Source organism: Taudactylus pleione, unplaced genomic scaffold (assembly GCF_031769625.1).
Source record: "Taudactylus pleione unplaced genomic scaffold, aTauple2 ptg000135l, whole genome shotgun sequence".
In the NCBI taxonomy this organism is placed as follows: Eukaryota; Metazoa; Chordata; class Amphibia; order Anura; family Myobatrachidae; genus Taudactylus; species Taudactylus pleione.
This window is the reverse complement of record NW_028284537.1, coordinates 2,940,407-2,959,526: the sequence shown is the minus strand read 5'-3', so window position 1 is coordinate 2,959,526 and position 19,120 is coordinate 2,940,407.

Here is a 19,120-nt window from a genome sequence, read left to right as displayed (position 1 = left end):
ATTTATAAAAGTTTTGTTTTATCTATCCCACTGTTATAGGTGTTTGCCACGTTATATAAGATTACTTTATTTTCCCTTTCTTGCTTTATCAATACAGTCTTAGTGTGAAAGGTCCATGTTCCACAGTTTTTGCCTTTTAATATAGAAGTTCTTTGAGCTTATTTTTTAATAAATAAACCTAAATAATTACTTTAAAAAGCAGGCAATATTTTTAATATATTTATTGCTGTCCTACCACCCGCTTAAAATATTTTAATAAGATGCCATTAATTTAGCAGAACCCTGTAAAAAAATAGTTTCACAGAGTAGTTAGTACCTGGGTTTCCGGCTAGAGGGAGTGGCGACTTATAATATCCTATTGCGTTATAATTTGCCATTATCTGGTTTAAAGTGTGAAACCCCATTTAATACTGTATATTGTCATGCAAATTGATGTTGTGATCCAATCCTACAATTTTCCACTGATAAAAGCACTATAAGATGAATAAATAGAAATGATAATTACATAGAAAAATAATTTGATGAATTTCAAAATATTAGAATGTTTGTTTTATTAGTCAAAACTACTACTCATCTATAATAAGGAATAATGCACATTCTAACTTTAGAATATATAGTTATATTAATAGTACCTTTATATTGATATGCCTCTCTGCGACTTCTGATATATACTATTTGTTATTACACAACAAATACGATAATAGCAATCCCCTAAATGGCATAAGTGCGCCAGCTGTATTGTATTCACACATGGTTATATAGTCACAGTGCTTTGATCCAGAACACAGGAAACTTGTGATATCTATTATTAGATTTGTATTATTACAGTTGGTTGTATATTATTCCATAGCGCTGTAACAATGTCCTTAATGCTGAATATAAATTTACAATATTGCCATTTATAAGTGATTGTATCACTATCCTCTCTTAGTACTAATATTGTTTACAAGAGAATTTCTCAGCATGAACATTAATCTTCTATAATAAAACAGTAACATATTGCATTTTGTTCTTGCTTGTAATGTAACAGATGAAAACATTTCACAGTTACATCTCCGAAGAAATTCTACATTATTTAGAATTCATTTTAAAAGCTACTAACATCTGTTAAACACACTGGAAGTAACATAAAAAGGGCAACATTAAAGTAGTTGTTTTCTCACTCCCTAAGTCCCCCCAATTAGCCATATTTATTTCATATCGCGGTACAGATAGCAATGATGTAAACCAATCAGATATTAGCTTTTGGTATGGTGTAGTGAGATGATTGGTTGCTGCCAGTCTTTGAACAAGTACTACTAGCAGTGAGTGAGTCCTAATACTGTGGGCCAGATGTACTAAACCATGGAGAGTGATAAAGTGTATGGAGATAAAGTATCAACCACTCCGCTCCTAACTGTCATTTTTCAGCCTGTATAGTGACAGTCAGGAGCTGATTGGCTGGTACTTTATCTCTTTCCACTTCATCACTCTCCAAGTTCATCTCCCCCTGTATGTTATGTTAATCAAATGTTCTCAAAGCTAGCAATTGACAGCAGAAACGCAGATGAAGCAGAGTTTATTTTAATGGAGAGTGCACTGTTTCTTAGGGCCTGATTCAGAGATTTACGGTGGTGCACAACTGTACAGCAGCAGCTGTGCAGTACCGTCCAACAAAATGCAAATGTCTATAGGAGATAGACACATCCTGCATTGCATTTGCGATCCGAGGGCCTGATTCAACAGCCCAAGCGAAAGCAATCGCAACTGCAATCGCCTACGGATCACAGTTGCTAAAAAGGCTAATGCCTGCCAAAGCACAGCCGACATAAAGGCGCCCACTGCTGACTTCTCATTTCCGTCCAATGTCGCTATTCTGTGTAAACATCGGTACCTTCAACGTACATCGGGCAGTCACGCAGCATTTGCAACAAATCTGACCAGTTTGAAACACTGCAATATTACTCCATGTGCACGTATCGCAATGTGATCACTGCGCACATGCAGTGCGGCTTATACGCATGCGCGATGGCAAACAATCACTTGATATGCGTCTGTAATTGCCATTGCATCTGCTGCTGAATCATGGCCCCGAGTGCAGTGTGCGTAGACGCTGCCTCGGTTCGCATGCCCAAAATGAGTCCTGTGCCTGCGCAGACCCCTAAACATCGGAGATGAGCACTAACCATCTCTAAATCAGGTTTAACAATGCATTAAAAAAGCCCTGAAACATAAATGCACCATTTAACAGTATTACAGTATAAGCAACAAATGACAAATACAATAGCACAAGATAGAATATACAGTAGCTGATTCCTAATGACTAGATAATACATCACAAACAGGTAACCAAGTATCCAAGTAATGCATTTAAATTGTGCTCTTTTAGTACAAAAAATGATGTAAGCAACCAGACCTATACATCCACACTTTCTATAAGCTTTTTGCTACTCTTTGTCTCAAATTCAAGATTGCCGTCAGTGTTGACGAGCGTTAACGCTCTGTACTTATTACAATAGGCTACAGGGAAGCTTTTAGAACCCACTTTGAAGACTCCGTTAAAACAAGCAAGGACAGAGCACAAGGTTTTGTCTTTGCTTTTAGCATGAGTGTTTATAAATGTATAAATACAATGTCTGGATTTCCAGCCTGTGTAAGTCATTACACATATCACTTGAAAAAGCAATAGGAAGTGTGTGAAAGCAAAAGTTTTTCTTCACGACGCTGAGGAAGCCATTTTGTTGGTTATGCATGAGAATACAGCTTGTCAATGAAATAAGAACCAATGACATCAACAGGGCAGCCATTTTGTGGGCAAAATAATTATTTATGATAATGCAGCCTATCAAATTATTAGGATAAAGAAACAACCCCTGAGGCAGCCATTTTGTAGATTCAGCCAATACTTATGAAATTCAGCTTAGCAATTTACTAGGAGACAGTGAGTGCAGTTACTGGTGAGACTACATACAGTATCTCCACATTTCCTAGTGGAAAATCTGGTGCAAAATATAAAATTTGCCAAACCAAGTGGATCTTTTCTTAGTATTATTTATTTAAATAGATAGCAATTATTAGCAGAAAGACCAGGGTTAGGACACTGGGTCCATAACCTATTAGCACAGTATTTGCAGAATGGGGCTCTGAACAGTACTCTGAGCCCTGGGAGTACTGATGGTGGGTGCTGGATTGGTGAAGTCAGCAGGAAAAGGTGCTGGAGGCAGTTTAGTCCACATGTGAAACAGCTTAACCAGTTCTTAGGTTTAATAACTAGGCAGAAGTCCAGGTGGCTGTAGACACAGGGATAAGGCAGTCACAATATAACTGGGCATTAGATGCAGCCTGGAGATGTGTGTTGTAGTGCGCCCGGTCGAATCGGAGCGTGCACATTAGTGGTGTGTGGCACTGTGCTCTATTAGACAAATAATGGTGGTACAGGGTATTTGGAATGGGATGCAGTCAATATCCCGACTGCCGGAATCCTGAAGGTAAGTAGCGGGTTTAGGGGGAGGGTTAGGGTTAGAGGTGAGGCACTAGGGGGAGGGTTAGGCACTAAGGGGGGAGGGTTAGGTTTAGGGTGCAGGGAGGGGGAGGTTAGGTTTAGGCACTAGGGCAGGGATGGGAAACCTTTTTTCTGCTGAGGGCCATTTTGATATATATAACATTATTTGCGGGGCCGGTGCAGGCCACACCTCCTCCATGTGATGTCACACAGGGACACGGCCACAATCGCTGGTGACGACAGCAATGCCTAGAGAGGATGCTCTAGGGAGCTGTAAGGGCAGCAGTGTGACCGTCTGAAGCGTCCTAAGGACGCTCCAGGCGGCACTGCTGCATAGATTATGACTGCAGGGTGCCATTATAGGCACCCTGCTATCCAGATGTGGCTAACAGAACAAAGCTCAGAGGGCCAGACCAAATGATTCTGGGGGCCTTATACAGCCCCCGGGCCTGAGGTTTCCCATCCCTGCAATAGGGGGTAAGGTTAGCTTCAGGCACTGGGGAGGGAGAGTTAGGGTTAGGGTAGGGAGAGGGGGAGGGTTAGGATATCTAACCCTGTCGGGATGCTGGCGTCGGGATTCTGACAGCCGGGATCCCGAGTGCAGGCATCCCATACCCATCCCATTTGGAACACCTGTGGGGCCTTGTACAACTGTAATGCTGGGGAGAGTCTAAGCCACGTCCAACTAACATGGACACCAAGGAGAAAGACTTGTGGAGAAACCACGCATGTGCAGTAGCACACGTCAAAAGTCAGACTTATTGACCTAGAGACCGACTAACTTGGATGGAGGCAGTGCAGAGTGCTCGTCATACAGCAACAATATCATATGAACTATAAGAAGTCATATATTATAAAACAACATTACCATCACTAAATGTACAATGAACAATTTCATCAGCATGAGTTATACAATAGAAAAGTGTAAGATTGGTTGCTATGAGTTAGTGCAAAGTTTGCACCTACAGTAAATATAATGTTGATTTATAAGCTCTATTCTTAAGGGGATTAATGAGACAAAATGACAATGCTGTTATATATATAATTAGAAATGTGTGCGGACCCCATGTGTTTTGTTTTTTGATCTGAATTAATCTTTGTGTTTTGGTTTTGGAAAACCACCCTCAAGTGTTATGGTTTTGGATTGTGATAAAAATCGATAAAAACAGCTAAAATATCCGAATTCAGTACGAGAGTTAATTTTTTAAATCCAAGTTCCGAACCTGCAACAGATCCCAACCGGTACTCGGTTCGAACCGGGTCACAAAAGTGAATCCGAACCTTGACCTGGTACAGATGTGTCCTCTTATATTCTTGCCAATTGCGCTACAAACGTGCACACGCATTACGCCATGCAATTACCCGCAACAGCATACGCTACGGTACACTATGATGCGCACTGCTATCGCACCATGCAATCATATGGAGTTGCGTGGTGCGATTTGACGCTTATGTAGCAAACATGCAAGAGAATATATCTGTACTACCCAGAACCCCTAGATTCGAATGTGTTCGAATTTCAGAAATCCAGACCCGCACATCACTATATATAACAGTGTTGGCTAACCTTGACACTCCAGCTGTTGTGGAACTATATATCCCAGCATGCCCTGCCACAGTTTAAGCATGCCCTAATAGCAAAACTGTAGCAGTGCATGCTGGGTTATGTAGTTCCATAACAGCTGGAGTGCCAAGGTTAGCCAACACTGATATATAATATATGCTTACTAGATTGTTGAAGTCATGCTATTATTTGACCCAACTATATCCCCAGTTTGGCAAGGACACTTTCATTTAGCATTGAAACCCATTCTCCTACTACACAGATGATGAAATGGCGTCACATCTGGCTGCTGGTGAAAATACGTATATGAACTGGGCAAAAAAATTATATCATCAGAGTAGTTTTCATCCCCCTAGGACCCTCTCTCTCTCACCCTCACTCACCCTCTCTCTGTATATACGGGATGTAGTTAGCATCCTGGGTTCGGGATGCCGGTCCTTAAAATACCGGCGATGGAATCCCGACAGCAGTTGGACACCAGGTACCAGCATCCCGACGGTAAGTATTGGGGTTAGGGGGAGGGTTAGGTTTAGGGTCTAGAGTTAGGCACCAGGGGCAGCGTTAGGGTGCTGCGGCGGGGAGGGTTAGAGTTAGGCACTAGGTGAAGAGTTAGGGTTAGGCTGTGGAGGTGAAAATAGGGTTAGGCTGCAGGGGGGAAGGTTAGGGTTAGGCTGAGGGGAGGAGGGTTAGAGGTTAGGGTTAGTATACTTGGGTCGGGATTCGGACTGTCGGGATGCCGGTCTCGTTATTGTGACCGCTGGCATCTCGACTGCCGGGATCCCTTACCCAACCCATAAATACATCGCTTCTGCACTCCAGGATGTTGCAATAAACCTATTAGTTTACTTGTTTACTGTATACAAACACCAAATCAGACAGCTGACTGAATTATACCATTGTGGAGAATGTATAATAATTGTATAATATTTGGTTCATTAAATGACATGGTTCCCCCTACCTGTTGTTTTCTGTTCCATATATTCCAATTTTAATAGTGTCTCAGTGCTCAAATAATCATAAATGAGAAGAGCAGAGAAGTGCACCACCCATCAAGCAAATCAATATGTTTTATAAGCAATGTGCAATTAAAACCTTAATCCTCTTTCAAGATTTTGAAGCATCATAGGCAGTACATATTAATAATTCATTTCACACCGTCCCAAGGGTGTAGCAGACATCTAGATGGAAAACAAGGATTGTGTGATGCCAAGGCACAAAAACCTAGAATAAATGTCTAGAATCTGGCTAATTATGCCTTTCCACCTAAAAGAACCTGTTTCCTATTGAGCTGAACATGCTCAATGGTACTTAGTTGCTCCCAGGCTTATGCATGTAATTTTAGAAGTGTCTGAAGATTTAGTGTTAGCACAGGAAGTGGTTGGAGACCAGAAATGGCAGGCACTAGCCCAGGAACGAGCACAGGAAGTGCTGAGGTAAAACATGAACTATGGATTTTGCAGAGCTAAAGATCACCAAGCAGAGGTAGAAAGAATTAACCACACTGCACAGGAAAAGGTTGTCCCTAATGGAAGTTACAGATTCATTGTCCAGGGAGAGGTCAAGGCAGGTGACTACAGCAGTGTTCAAGGTCAAAGGCAGAGATCAGGGCAGGCAGTAAATAGTGGTTGTCATGGTCAACACAGGAGTCAGAGCAGGAGACATAGCTTCAGGGTTCAATCCAAACAAAAGTCAGGGCAAGCATAAATCAATAAATGTCCAGGAAACAGAATGAAAGTACCTCACAGACACTGCACCTATAACAGGACAACCATTTGCACTAAACAAGTGCAAGCAGTTCTCAGATGATCCTGGCAGCCCTTGGTGATAGGAAAGATGTGACCACTACTTCAAATACCCACTAGCTGGCCCGAATTATCCCTGGAGATCAAATGTATGGCAGATGGAGGAACAAGTGGTGGTGATACACATCTGCCACAAATTGGGGAGTGCGAAGGTCCTGAAGAACATATACAAAGGTACAATTAAATTTGACAGTGACAGTATTCACAATGCGACATGACCACACCGCTACACACTTTTAAATGCTCCCTAGTGCTAGTGCTCAACAGATCCATTGACGGCAGTGTACTGACGCGTTTCAGGACACACATAACAAATTAATGTTAACCAGACTTGTAGTTTTGAACCAAGCATCTGACAAACATGACAGTACATTTGTTTAATTAAACAGGCAGAGCACTGTATTGAAAATGTGACTAAATACTGTGTTTCAGTGGGTAATCAGGCACAAAAATTATGCTATTCAGGTGTGCTACTTTAAATGATATATATGTATAGAAGCAATAAATAAATAAAATAATTGAATAGTGCTGATAGGACAATTTGGACCACTGTGGTGCAAATGTAATACCCTGTGATTTGTGCGCACTGGCACAATTTCATAAGATACAGTACATTTGCTATATTTAAAGGGTCAATACGTTTTAGGACACAATCCTGTTGGTTTTGTCATGAAACAAATTGCCACTTTAATCTACAGTAGCAGCTATCTTGCATACACTTGGGGCCTGATTCAGAGCCGGACGCGTCCAAAAAGATGGTCGCGATGGTCTTGACCATCGCGACCATCGGACTTGCGATGGAGACCCTGCGGTAGGGTCTCCCTGCCACAAGCCCTGGAGTGATTTTGGCTCTATCAGAGCCAAAATCACTACCACTGACATTACTAGTGATGTCAGTGTGGCCGGCTTCAGACGGTAGGCGTTCCCATGGGAACACCTCCGTCTGGCAGGCACGCCCCCCGCACGCCCACCAAAGGAGGCGTGCTGTCAATCAACATCGACAGCACACCCCCTTTTGTGCGAGACCCGGAGCGACAGCTTGGCTGTGGCAGTCCGGGTCTCGCGCATGCGCACGACGGAGCTCCCTCCGTCGTGCGCATGCGCAGTGGGGAACATCGACCCACTTGCGAGCGTACTGCCGCTTGCGAGTGGGTCTGAATGACCCCCTTGGACTTCTGTATGTGAAACCTAGAGAAAGTCTGGCTCTCTGCAGCAAATAATATATAAATATGTATCAACAGAATAGGAGATTATATATACTGGGTAAGCTCATGTAATAATGTCAAGGCATCTCCTGTAGGTGTATCCTCACCTTCTGTAACAACCCTTACGCCCTAACCATGATTATAGTGCCCGTCCTGTATTTTTGTTTTCAATCCTCCACATTGTACATAATATCTTTCATTATGTATATGTTGACATTTATTCATATATTATTTGTTGCAGAGCGCCATACCCTGCAACTGAGGAATTTATTGAGGATATGCAGATCAGTGCAACGCTGCACGATGCATTTTTTCCTAAGAAGGTTAGAGGGAACAAAAGGGCCTGATTCAGACCCACTCGCGAGCGGCTGTCCGCTCGCAAGTGGGTCGATGGTCTGCACTGAGCATGCGCACGACGGCGGGAGCTCCGTCGTGCGCATGCGCCAGACGCGACGAGCGAAGGACTTTCCTTCGCTCGTTGTGTCTGATCAAAGGGGGCGTGCTGTCGATGTTGATTGACAGCACGCCCCCTTTGGTGGGCGTGCCGGGGGCGTGCCTCCCTGACGGGGGCGTTCCCAAGGGAACGCCTACCATCAGAAGCCGGCCCACTGACATCACTAGTGATGTCAGTGGGAGTGATTTTGGCTCTGATAGAGCCAAAATCACTCCGGGCCTTGCGGTTGAAAACCTCAACCGCAGGCTCCGGCTCGCAGTGGCGATGGTCACGACCATCGCGGCCATCAAACTGCACGCTCGTATAGGCTGTGGGTGGTGACCCACAGCTATACGAGCGTCCAGGAGGACGCTCCATAATTATGGAGGGCGGCCCTCATTCAGAGCGTGCGCTCTGCTCAGAGCGTACGGCTCTGAATGAGGGCCAAAGTTACCATTGCACTAGGGACCTAATTGAGGCCCGCTCGCTAGGCTGCGTTCGCACGTAGACTGCTGATGTTTGCAATGTGCGCGTGCGTATAAGACACAGTGCGCGTACACAAACAAACTCGCAGCACATAGCCACCTCGCTAGAATGAGTTACAGGATGAGCCATTTGTGGGTGGTGACTGGGGGTGATCGACGGAAATGGGGGTGTGGTGGTGCGAACGCAGGCGTGTGAGCATCTTAACGCCATTTTAGAGGTGTGCATAATTAAGACGCAGCGTCATAATAGACGTCACATGGCTGAATTACACACTGAGGGGTACCAGCCAATCAGCTCCTAACTGCCATGTCACAGGCTGTGTTTGAAAAATGGCAGTTAGGAGCTGATTGGCTGGTACCTTATCACAGCTTAGTAAATAGACCCCTGAAGCACAATGCTTGCGGTAGGGTATGGTCAGCCACAAGTGCTGTGTATGGGTCCGATGTTACTCGATGTTACCGATTGTTGCATACACTTCCTGAAGATGACGTGTAACACTAAGGGAAAGTGGGCATCTTATGACAGGCTGGTGGGCATCTAAATACACACCGCGATCGCACGCCAAGACATAGTGGGCGTGCTAATGCCTTGCCGTGCGATCGCGGAATTTGCATACTTTGGCTGCATGCGAACACATCTAGCGAACGGGTCTGAATCAGGCCCTACAGAGCCGTAACTAGACTTTTTGGTGCCCTGTGCCAGAAAGAGCATTGGCGCCCCCCTCATTTTTCAAAGGGACATAATGCAACCAAAAAAGGGCCATGGCTTCATGGGGAAGGGCCAGGAAAGAGATAGGAGAGGCCAGGAGATGCTGGGGATGAAATAAGAGGAAGCTACAAGCAAGAATGATAATAAACAGAAAGTTGACAGGCCCAAACAGCGCCCCCTGACCTGTGGTGCCCTGTGCGATGGCACCAGCCGTACTACCCTAGCTATGGCCCTGAGGCCCTAGGTTCCATGTCATCCAGCTTGCTCCTGGTACCAATTAGTCCTCATTTATCCATCCACAGTTAATAACTGTCGCAATAGCTGTTTGCCACAAAAGCCATTTAGAAGACAGAGGCCCACAATTTCAAATGGCTGGTAAATGTCTCTCATTCCGTAGTGTGTGCTCAGCCAAGTTCTCCATATGCTAATAGTTGTTTTAAGACAGATTTTTTCGACTTCAGACAATTAGAACACAGTCTGTTCTAAAAAACCGCTGACAAAAACAACTGTCACATCCTTTTTGAAATCACTCTGCTAGTAAAAGAATTGTTCTTTTGATGAATGCGGATACACACTTTGCTAAGGGTAGAATTTTCAGCAGTTGCAACTCTGGCCTTCCAGGATTTAACAACTGACTGCAATTTTCTAACAGTTCTCATGCTAATGAATGCCTTTTAGGTCCAGAATTGCATATGGGGAAAGGGGTAATTTTCTCTATGATTAAAAAAATTGCCTGCAGCTTAGAACTTGTTGGTACATATTCCGGGGCTCGTAATGAATGAGTGATGCTAGCTAGGGCGGGCTGTGTCATGGGGAAGGGAGGTCTCTGCTCTTGTTGCCAGTTCCATTTCAACAATCTTGTGCAATACCTGGCCCACAATCTTTTGCATCCACATAGATCAGGGGTTGCTGTAATGCATTGGCAGAGGGCCACTTGGATCATTCAAAAATCATTTGAGGGCCATACTAAATTATCAACTTAAAAATGTGCCTGATATATATATATATATATATATCAAATATACCCACACACTGTACAGCATTACTAAAGCAGAACATTATTAATACTGTCATGTGAAACTAAATGATAACCCAGTTCAGTAATAACAACACACAGCCCCAGGTGAAACACAAGATGTGGCCTATTCACAGTCCAGGTGCTTCTTCTTAGGGGCCCATGATCTCATGGGTGGTGGCAGGGCCGCAACTAGGGGGGGGCTAGAGGTGCACGTGCACCGGGTGCCGGAATGCAGGGGGTGAAAGAGGGCTGACTCACGGTGGCTTGAGGGCTGCAGATTCAGTAAACGGCCATCCAAAAATGGCCGTCGCCAAGGAGGAGACAGATGCTAGAGGTCCTATTGGACCTCTAGTGTCTGTTAGGCCAGCGCAAGTGCCGGGAGAAGATGCTGAAAACTGCATCTTCTCCCGTGAAACCCCCTGGCAACGAGCATAAACTCCATAGCAATGAGCATAAACCCCATGGCAACGAGCATGAAACCTCTTGACAACGAGCATGAAACCCCCTGGCAACGAGCATGAAACCACCTGGCAAAGAGCATGAAAGCACAGGCAAGGAGCATGAAACCCCATAGCAACGAGCATGAAAGCCCCTGGCAACGAGCATAAAGAACCATAGTAACTAGCATGAAACCCCCTGGCAACGAGCATGGAGCCCCCTGGCAGCGAGCAGGTAATTTTAATGAGAAGCCTTACTGTGGAACATAAAATGGTGTCGGGCAAATATGTAAGTGGCACTTTGGTAATAGGCATTACAATGTGTGGCATAATGTGTAATGGGCATTATTATGTGTGGAATAACGTAAGTCACTGTACCAGGGACGTCTGACTAGTGCACTGCCTTATGGAGGAGCAAGGACAAAATACAGGTACGGAAAGGGAGGGGGCGCAAAATTGCTGCCTTGTACCTAGTTATGGCCCTGGTGGTGGTCTTGCAGTCCGTTATGCTCTGGCCGGACTTCAGCCTGGCGTCTGACATGCAGAGGATCGGACCCGGCAGGAGAAAGGAGGGATTCGGCATCACCTTGCTGCAGACATGAGCATGGATGACCGAGGCACATTACCTGCCCGTGCGGCGCATGGTACGGCAGCTGCTGGAGGAAAATGGCAGCTCAGCACCGCCTTAGGGATCCGTGAAGGGAGCCGTCACGTGACCGGGAGGCGGAGGTCACGCTGATAGGTTGAGGAGACGCTAATGCGCACAGTCATTAGTTGAGAGATGAGGGATGTTACTGGGCCGGCAGCTGCAGCGCACACAGCGCGTCCTGCAATACACGGTCAGCTGTGGCTGACTGGGCCTGATAAAATTATATTATGGGCCGAATACGGCCCGCAGGCCAGAGGTTCCCCATCCCTGACATAGATGGTTGCCTGGCCTAAGGTGGTTTATATAGACCTGGCATTCAGAATGGTAGCTTTTTGACCTCTGTCAGTTCCTGTACTCCATTTACACCACAAGGAGCATAGAGGCGACAAAAGAGGGAATAATAAAAAAAAGGAATACATGAAGTAAACATTTTAGCAAATGGGGCTGGGGAAGTGGACACTGAGGTGTGGCCCAATTACATCCTTTGCACTGAGGCCTTCTTATTTGTCATGATTCGTCGTTGCTTCAATTTTATTTATTTTTGGTGAAGGGTTGGATACCTTTGTATTCTGGTTAGCAATGTAATCTGTTTTTTTTTTCTTTCTGTAGGTCCCTGGCCTCAAACATTAATTATGTAAAAATAAAGGAAAATGATGAAAATAATAAATTCTGAAGTAAAATAAATATGCGAGTAATGAGATTATGTGATTAGATAATTATGAAAAAATATGAAGATCAATTGGATTTGTTCTAAACTCAGTAATTGTATTTAATGTAACAGACATAAATATACTAGTGTAAATGGTATACAACAAAATTTTAATTTTTGGCCAGTCTGTTTCTGTAAGAAGAGTGTGGGTACTTTAAGGTAATACAAATTTGTATCTGAATTTCTAAGTAATTGGATATGATCAGTATGGATGTATATTCTTACAGGAATAATATCTGTATTGTCAGCCTGTCACTCACTAAAATCTTAATATTAATATAAAATCGCAATATATTGTCACTATCAATTCTATAGAGGTCACTAAAAAGCTCTCTGTATTGCATAAAAGTCACTATTATGCTCTTTGTACTATATATAAAAAGTCACTACCATGCTCTTTGTACTATATATAAATCACTACAATGGTCTCTGTGTTCTAAAGAGGTCACTAGAATGTTCTCTGTATCATATAAAGGTCACTAGAAAGCTCTCTCCATTGTACACTGGTCATTAAGATGCTCTCTGTACTGTAAAGTATTCATTAGAACACTGCTTGTATTTTGTAGATGTCATTAAAAAGCTCTCGGTATAGTGTAAAGGTCACAATAATTATCATCATATTGTATAGAGACCACAATAATGTTCTATGTATTGTATAAATTTCACTGGAATGCAGTCTGTATGATATATTTACAATTAACATACTCTGTACTGTACCATGATCACTAGAACATTCTCTTTATTATATAAAAGTCACTAGAATGCTTTGTTTATGTTATGATCTGCAGAGTCACCCTAGTCAATACAAGATTGAATCGGTCTCAGGAGACCAGGAATTGTAACAGTGGTGTTTCAGAATGTGGAGTAGCTGATGAGCTGATGTGTACTTGTCTGAGGTGTGGCCTTGGGACCGAGTTGCAGCCTTGAGGGCTGATGTGTACTTGGCTGAGGTGCAGCCTTGAAAAATGATGTGTACTTGGCTGAGGTGCGGCCTTGAGACCAAATTACAGCCTTGAGGGCTGATGTGTACTTGGCTCAGGTGCGGCCTTGTGGCCAAGTTGCAGCCTCGAGGGCTGATGTGTACTTGGATGAGGTGCGGCCTTGTTGCCGAATAACAATTAAAAAAGGTTCACTTGGATACTGGAGTGTGGCTGAGACTGCTGTGATGTAAATAACTAAGTCCACTCAGATGCTGCATTGTGGCTGAGACTGCCTTGATTTGAATAACAAAGTCCACTCAGCTGCTGCCGTGCGACTGAGACAGCTGGGATACACGCTGGACAGGAGAAACAGGAACACAACACGAGGAGGAATATCCTACACATGAACCGGAAGGCGCGTACTGAACGCTATAGCCGTCACCACAGCAGAGAACAGCAGGAGTATATAGGAGAAGGATTCAATAGGAGCGAGGTGGAGGTGACGAGGCAGTCAGGTGAGAGACCTCACGGAGAAGCATCCTGGCATCCTTGTCTCCTAGCAACAGATGGATAAGGGCCACTAGGAGCACCCATGTTGAACAGAATGCCACGGTGACTTGTAACAGTACCCGACCCCCCCCCTTGACAAGAGGTTAAGGAAGCCCTAGAACCAGGTTTATTAGGGAACCTATCAAAAAACTTCTTCAAGACAGGAGCATGTAGCAACCTTTCAGAAACTCAGGAACGCTCCTCTGGTCCGTACCCCTTCCAATGTACCAAGAACTGTAATACTCCTCGTGAAAACCTGGAATCCAAGATTCTTTCTACAATTAATTCCTGATGGCCATGAACAAGAACAGAAGAAGGTCTAAGAGGATGTATGGAACTGAACCTAAAAGATGAAAAGACCGGCTTGAGTAAGGAACAATGGAATGTATTGTTGATTTTGAGTGTGTTAGGCAATTTAAGCTGAAAGGCAACAGGATTAATCTGAGAAATTATTCGGAATGGACCAATGTACTTAGGCCCCAACTTCTGTGAACATTGGTGAAGATTGATATTTTCTGAAGACAGCCAGACCAAGGATGTTATTCAGAGTCGATCACGAGCGCCGTTGCGCTCGTAACCGACTTGATGGTTAGGCCTGCGCACGTGCAGTGGCCACACTGCGCGTGCGCAAGCCCCGGAGCGGCAGAGAAACTATGTCGCTCCGGAGCTTGCTACCAAAGGGGTGGCTGTTGATGTTGATCGACAGCTGCAGTTTGGTAGGTGGGCCGGGGGGGTGGTTTCCAAAATGGAGGAGTTCCTTTACGAACATCTCCATTTTGTGGACGGCTGCACTGAGCAGAAAGCTCCCTGGGGCTTACGAGTGCCCAGACCCAACCTTAGGGTTTGGTCCTAAGCCCCTATGGTCGCGATGGTGATCACCATCATGACCATCAACCTGGTCGGTCGTTAAGCTGTGGGTGGTAACCCACAGCTTAACGATCGACAAGGAGGCGGCCGGTCAGGATGCAATCGGCCACCCTGATTCAGTGCGACCACTTGCATCTAACGACCACCTCTGAATGAGGACCCAAGTCTCCAACTTTGAACTTGCACGACTTGCGGTGTCTATCAGCCCATGTCTTAGAGTGAAAAGTCGATTTCAGAAGACAATGATGAACCTTCTTCCTGATGGAACGGAGCCTACAGACAGAAGTTGAAAAAGACGACCTTCCAGGATTGGTTTTGAAAGAGTTAACTCTATGATGCAGACTGGAGTTACAGAAGAATGGAGAAACTGAGAAAGGTGAATGACAGGAGTTATTAAAAGCAAATTCTGCCAAAGGTAAATGGATGACCCAGTCATTTTGATAATTATAAACCTAGCACCGGGGATATTGCTCTAAGGATTGATTCACCCATTCAGTCTGTCCGTTGGACTGGGGATGGTATTTGGAAGATAGACTGAGGCTGATGCCTAAAGATGAACAAAAGATTTTCCAAAAATGGGCAACAAACTGTGTTCCTCAATCAGACATAATTTCCACTGGGAGTCCATGAAGACTGAATATATATTGGATGAACAAAACAGGCAATTCTTTGATAGATTTGAGTTTGATGAGAGGTATGAAATTTGCCATCTTGCTGAAACAGTCTACCACGGTCCAAATGACGAAACATCATGAAGAAGAAGGAAGGTCAACAATGAAATCCATTGCGATATGGGTCCAAGGTTTAGACAGAGTAGAGAGAGGAAGCAGGAGACCAGAAGGAGCAACACGAGGAGACTTATTTCGGGCACATACATCACAGGCCAAGACAAATTCACGAACATCTTGAAGTAAGGTTGGCCACCATACTGAGCGAGTGAGTCATTTGGAAGTTTTAGAAATGCCTGGGTGGCCTATAGCCTTGCAAGAATGGAAGTCTGTCAAAACTGCTTTCCTAAATCTCTAGGGAACAAAAAGTAAGCCTGGCGCCCTTCCTGAAGGATCTTCTGACTGACAGGTTTGAAGGGCATCAGCTAAATTGCGAGTCAAGGCTAAATGGATCAGAGAACAGGGAATTATAGTTTCCTCAGATGCAGCGGTTAGTTGGATGGGCTGAAAACTTTGTGAAAGGGTATCAGCTTTTAGGTTTTTGGAACCGGGCTGATAAGAAATAATGTAGTTAAAGCAGGGAGAAAATAGGGCACATCGTTTTTACTCTGATGACAGACGGAATGCTCCTAACTGCATAGGTTCTTCTTGTTCGGAAGATGATACCCAAAAAGGAGACCAGGGGGAAGTGGTAGGAAGTTCTTTTTCCAGTCTACGTTCCCTTAGACGTTAGTCAACACAGATAGCCAATTGCATAAATCCATCCAGGCTTTTAGGAACTGAATCCTGAACAAGGATGTCTTTAATCTGATCCAAAAGCCCCAGGCAAAATTGACGGCAGAGTGCCGGTTCATTCCACCCACAGTCCACTGACCACTTGCGAAATTCTGTGCAGTAGTCTTCCGCTGCTTTCCATCCTTGTCTTAATGATCGAAGACTAGCTTCAGCCATAGCTGCCTTATTCAGATCATCGTATAGGAGACCAAGATCTGAAAAGAAGGCATCAACGGAGTGGTTTGTTGAATGGGTAGTAGGCAACTTGAATGCCCAGGTTTGAGGGTCACCGTGAAGTAGGGATATGACAATACCCACGCGTTGGGTTTCTAAACCAGAGGACAGGGGATGTAGTCTAAAATATAGTTTGCAACTCTCCCGGAAATTAACAAAATCTTTATGATTCCCAAAGACACGATCAGGAAGGTTAATTTTTGGCTCTCTGATAGTGGCTTGAACAGAGGAAGAATGAGAGTCCTCAACCTGGAGAGAAAGTTCTTGAACCTTTTGAGTTAAGGCTTGTATCTGAGCTGCGAGGACTTGAGCGGGATTCTCAGTGGGATTCATGACAGACTTGCCGACTTTCTGGCTGCCCCTTCCGGGAGGGAGCAGTCAGATCGGCATGACGGGGGGAGTGGCCATCGCGAGGAGGCAGTGCCGGCCAGACAACGTGCATTTGTGGGCGGGGTGGGGGCGGGGCCACACAATCACGTCATTTTGGCCCCACCCCCGCTACGCACTGCCAACATTACAAGCATTGTGAAGCAGGGGGCAGAGCCAAAATGAGGCGATTCAGCGTGAATCACGTCACCGCCCCCCCCGGCTGTGGGGGTTTCTAAGGTAAATAAGGGGGGGATAGTTGGGGTGGGCAGCTGCCAGGAGGATTGCTTGCCTTCCCGGGAGGTCGGGAGCGGCACCCGATTTTCGGGAGGCTCCCGAGCAAATCGGGAGGGTAGGCAAGTATGATTCATATCTGTCACAAAAGTTTTGTGGCCGGCTATAATGTTATGATCCGAGTTGCAGCCTAGAGGGCTGATGTGTACTTGGCTGAGGTGCAGCCTTGGGAACATAAGCAGATGCACCTGAGCTCAATTTTGAGCTTCATTGCAAAGGCTGTGAATACTTATGTACATGCGATTTCTTAGTTGTTTCGCAAAAAAACTTTTTACACGTTGTCATTATGGGGTATTGTGTGTAGAATTTTGAGGACAAAAATTAATTTATTCCATTTTGGAATTAGGCTGTAACATAACAAAATGTGGAAAAAGCGAAGCGCAGTGAATACTTTAGGGATGCACTGTATAGGTCATAAGAAAGCTCTCTGCAGGGCTGGCGCAACCCACTCAGCGGATCCTGCACTGCAGGGAGGCACCAGGAGGAGAGGCGCTCTCCCTGCTGCGCTGCAACTGACCTGCTGTGCTGCCAGTCAAACTTAATGACAGACAGCAGGCTGAGCCTGCCCTAAGTGGCCCTTCACCACCGGCACCACCGCAGTTCTTCCCCCTGGCCAGTCCCCCTTCCTCTCTTCTCTCCTCCCGGTTCCTCCCAGCAGCACTGACTGTGCTGTCAATGTCATAGTAGCACTCTGCCGGGCAACAGCAGAGGCTCAGGTAAGTGCTGCATCTCCTGCAGATAAAAATGAGGGTGGGGGGGGGGAATGTATTAAAAATGAGGGTGTTCACTGTCAGTCCGGGCTCCGTGCTGTAACACATTAATGGAGCCGCGGGGGTGGATGACAGGCAGCCGAGCAGCTGCAGTGTAATCTGATCTCTCCCGGTCTGTGAGAGCTCACACTGAGAACAAGGGAGTGTCTGCTAACTATTTGCCACTTTATAAGTGCATATAAGTGCATTATAAGTGCATTCAAACACTATTTAATACACTTGTACAGTGGCAAGTAGCTTGTAGACGCTCCCTTTATCCCAGCATGAGGGAGATCGTACAGACAGGGAGAATGCAACCAGTGTGGTATGTATTATGGGTGCAATGGGGGAGGGAGGGGAACTAGACTCTGACACAGGTGGGAGCAGGTGTGATATATGGGGGAGCTAGAATCTGACACAGGTGGTGCTGGAGTGATATATGGGGGGCTGTAGTGTCATTGTGGCAAGGGGACTTTTTATTCACTGCAACACTCTCTACATTATATGTCAGTCACTGCAATGCTCTCTGCATTATATATCAGTCACTGCAACACTCTCTACATTATATGTCAGTCACTGCAATGCTCTCTGCATTATGTCAGTTACTGCAACACTCTCTACATTATGTCAGTCACTGCAACGCTCTCTACATTATATGTCAGTCACTGCAATGCTCTCTGCATTATGTCAGTCACTGCAATACTCTCTACATTATATGTCAGTCACTGCAACACTCTCTACATTATATGTCAGTCACTGCAATGCTCTCTGCATTATATGTCAGTCACTGCAATGCTCTCTGCATTATATGTCAGTCACTGCAACACTCTCTACATTATATGTCAGTCACTGCAACACTCTACATTATATGTCAGTCACTGCAACACTCTCTACATTATATGTCAGTCACTGCAACACTCTACATTATATGTCAGTCACTGCAATGCTCTCTACATTATATGACAGTCACTGCAATGCTCTCTGCATTATATATCAGTCACTGCAACACTCTCTACATTATATGTCAGTCACTGCAATGCTCTCTACATTATATGTCAGTCACTGCAACGCTCTTTGCATTATATATCAGTCACTGCAACACTCTCTACATTATATGTCAGTCACTGCAATGCTCTCTACATTATATGTCAGTCACTGCAACGCTCTTTGCATTATATATCAGTCACTGCAACACTCTCTACATTAC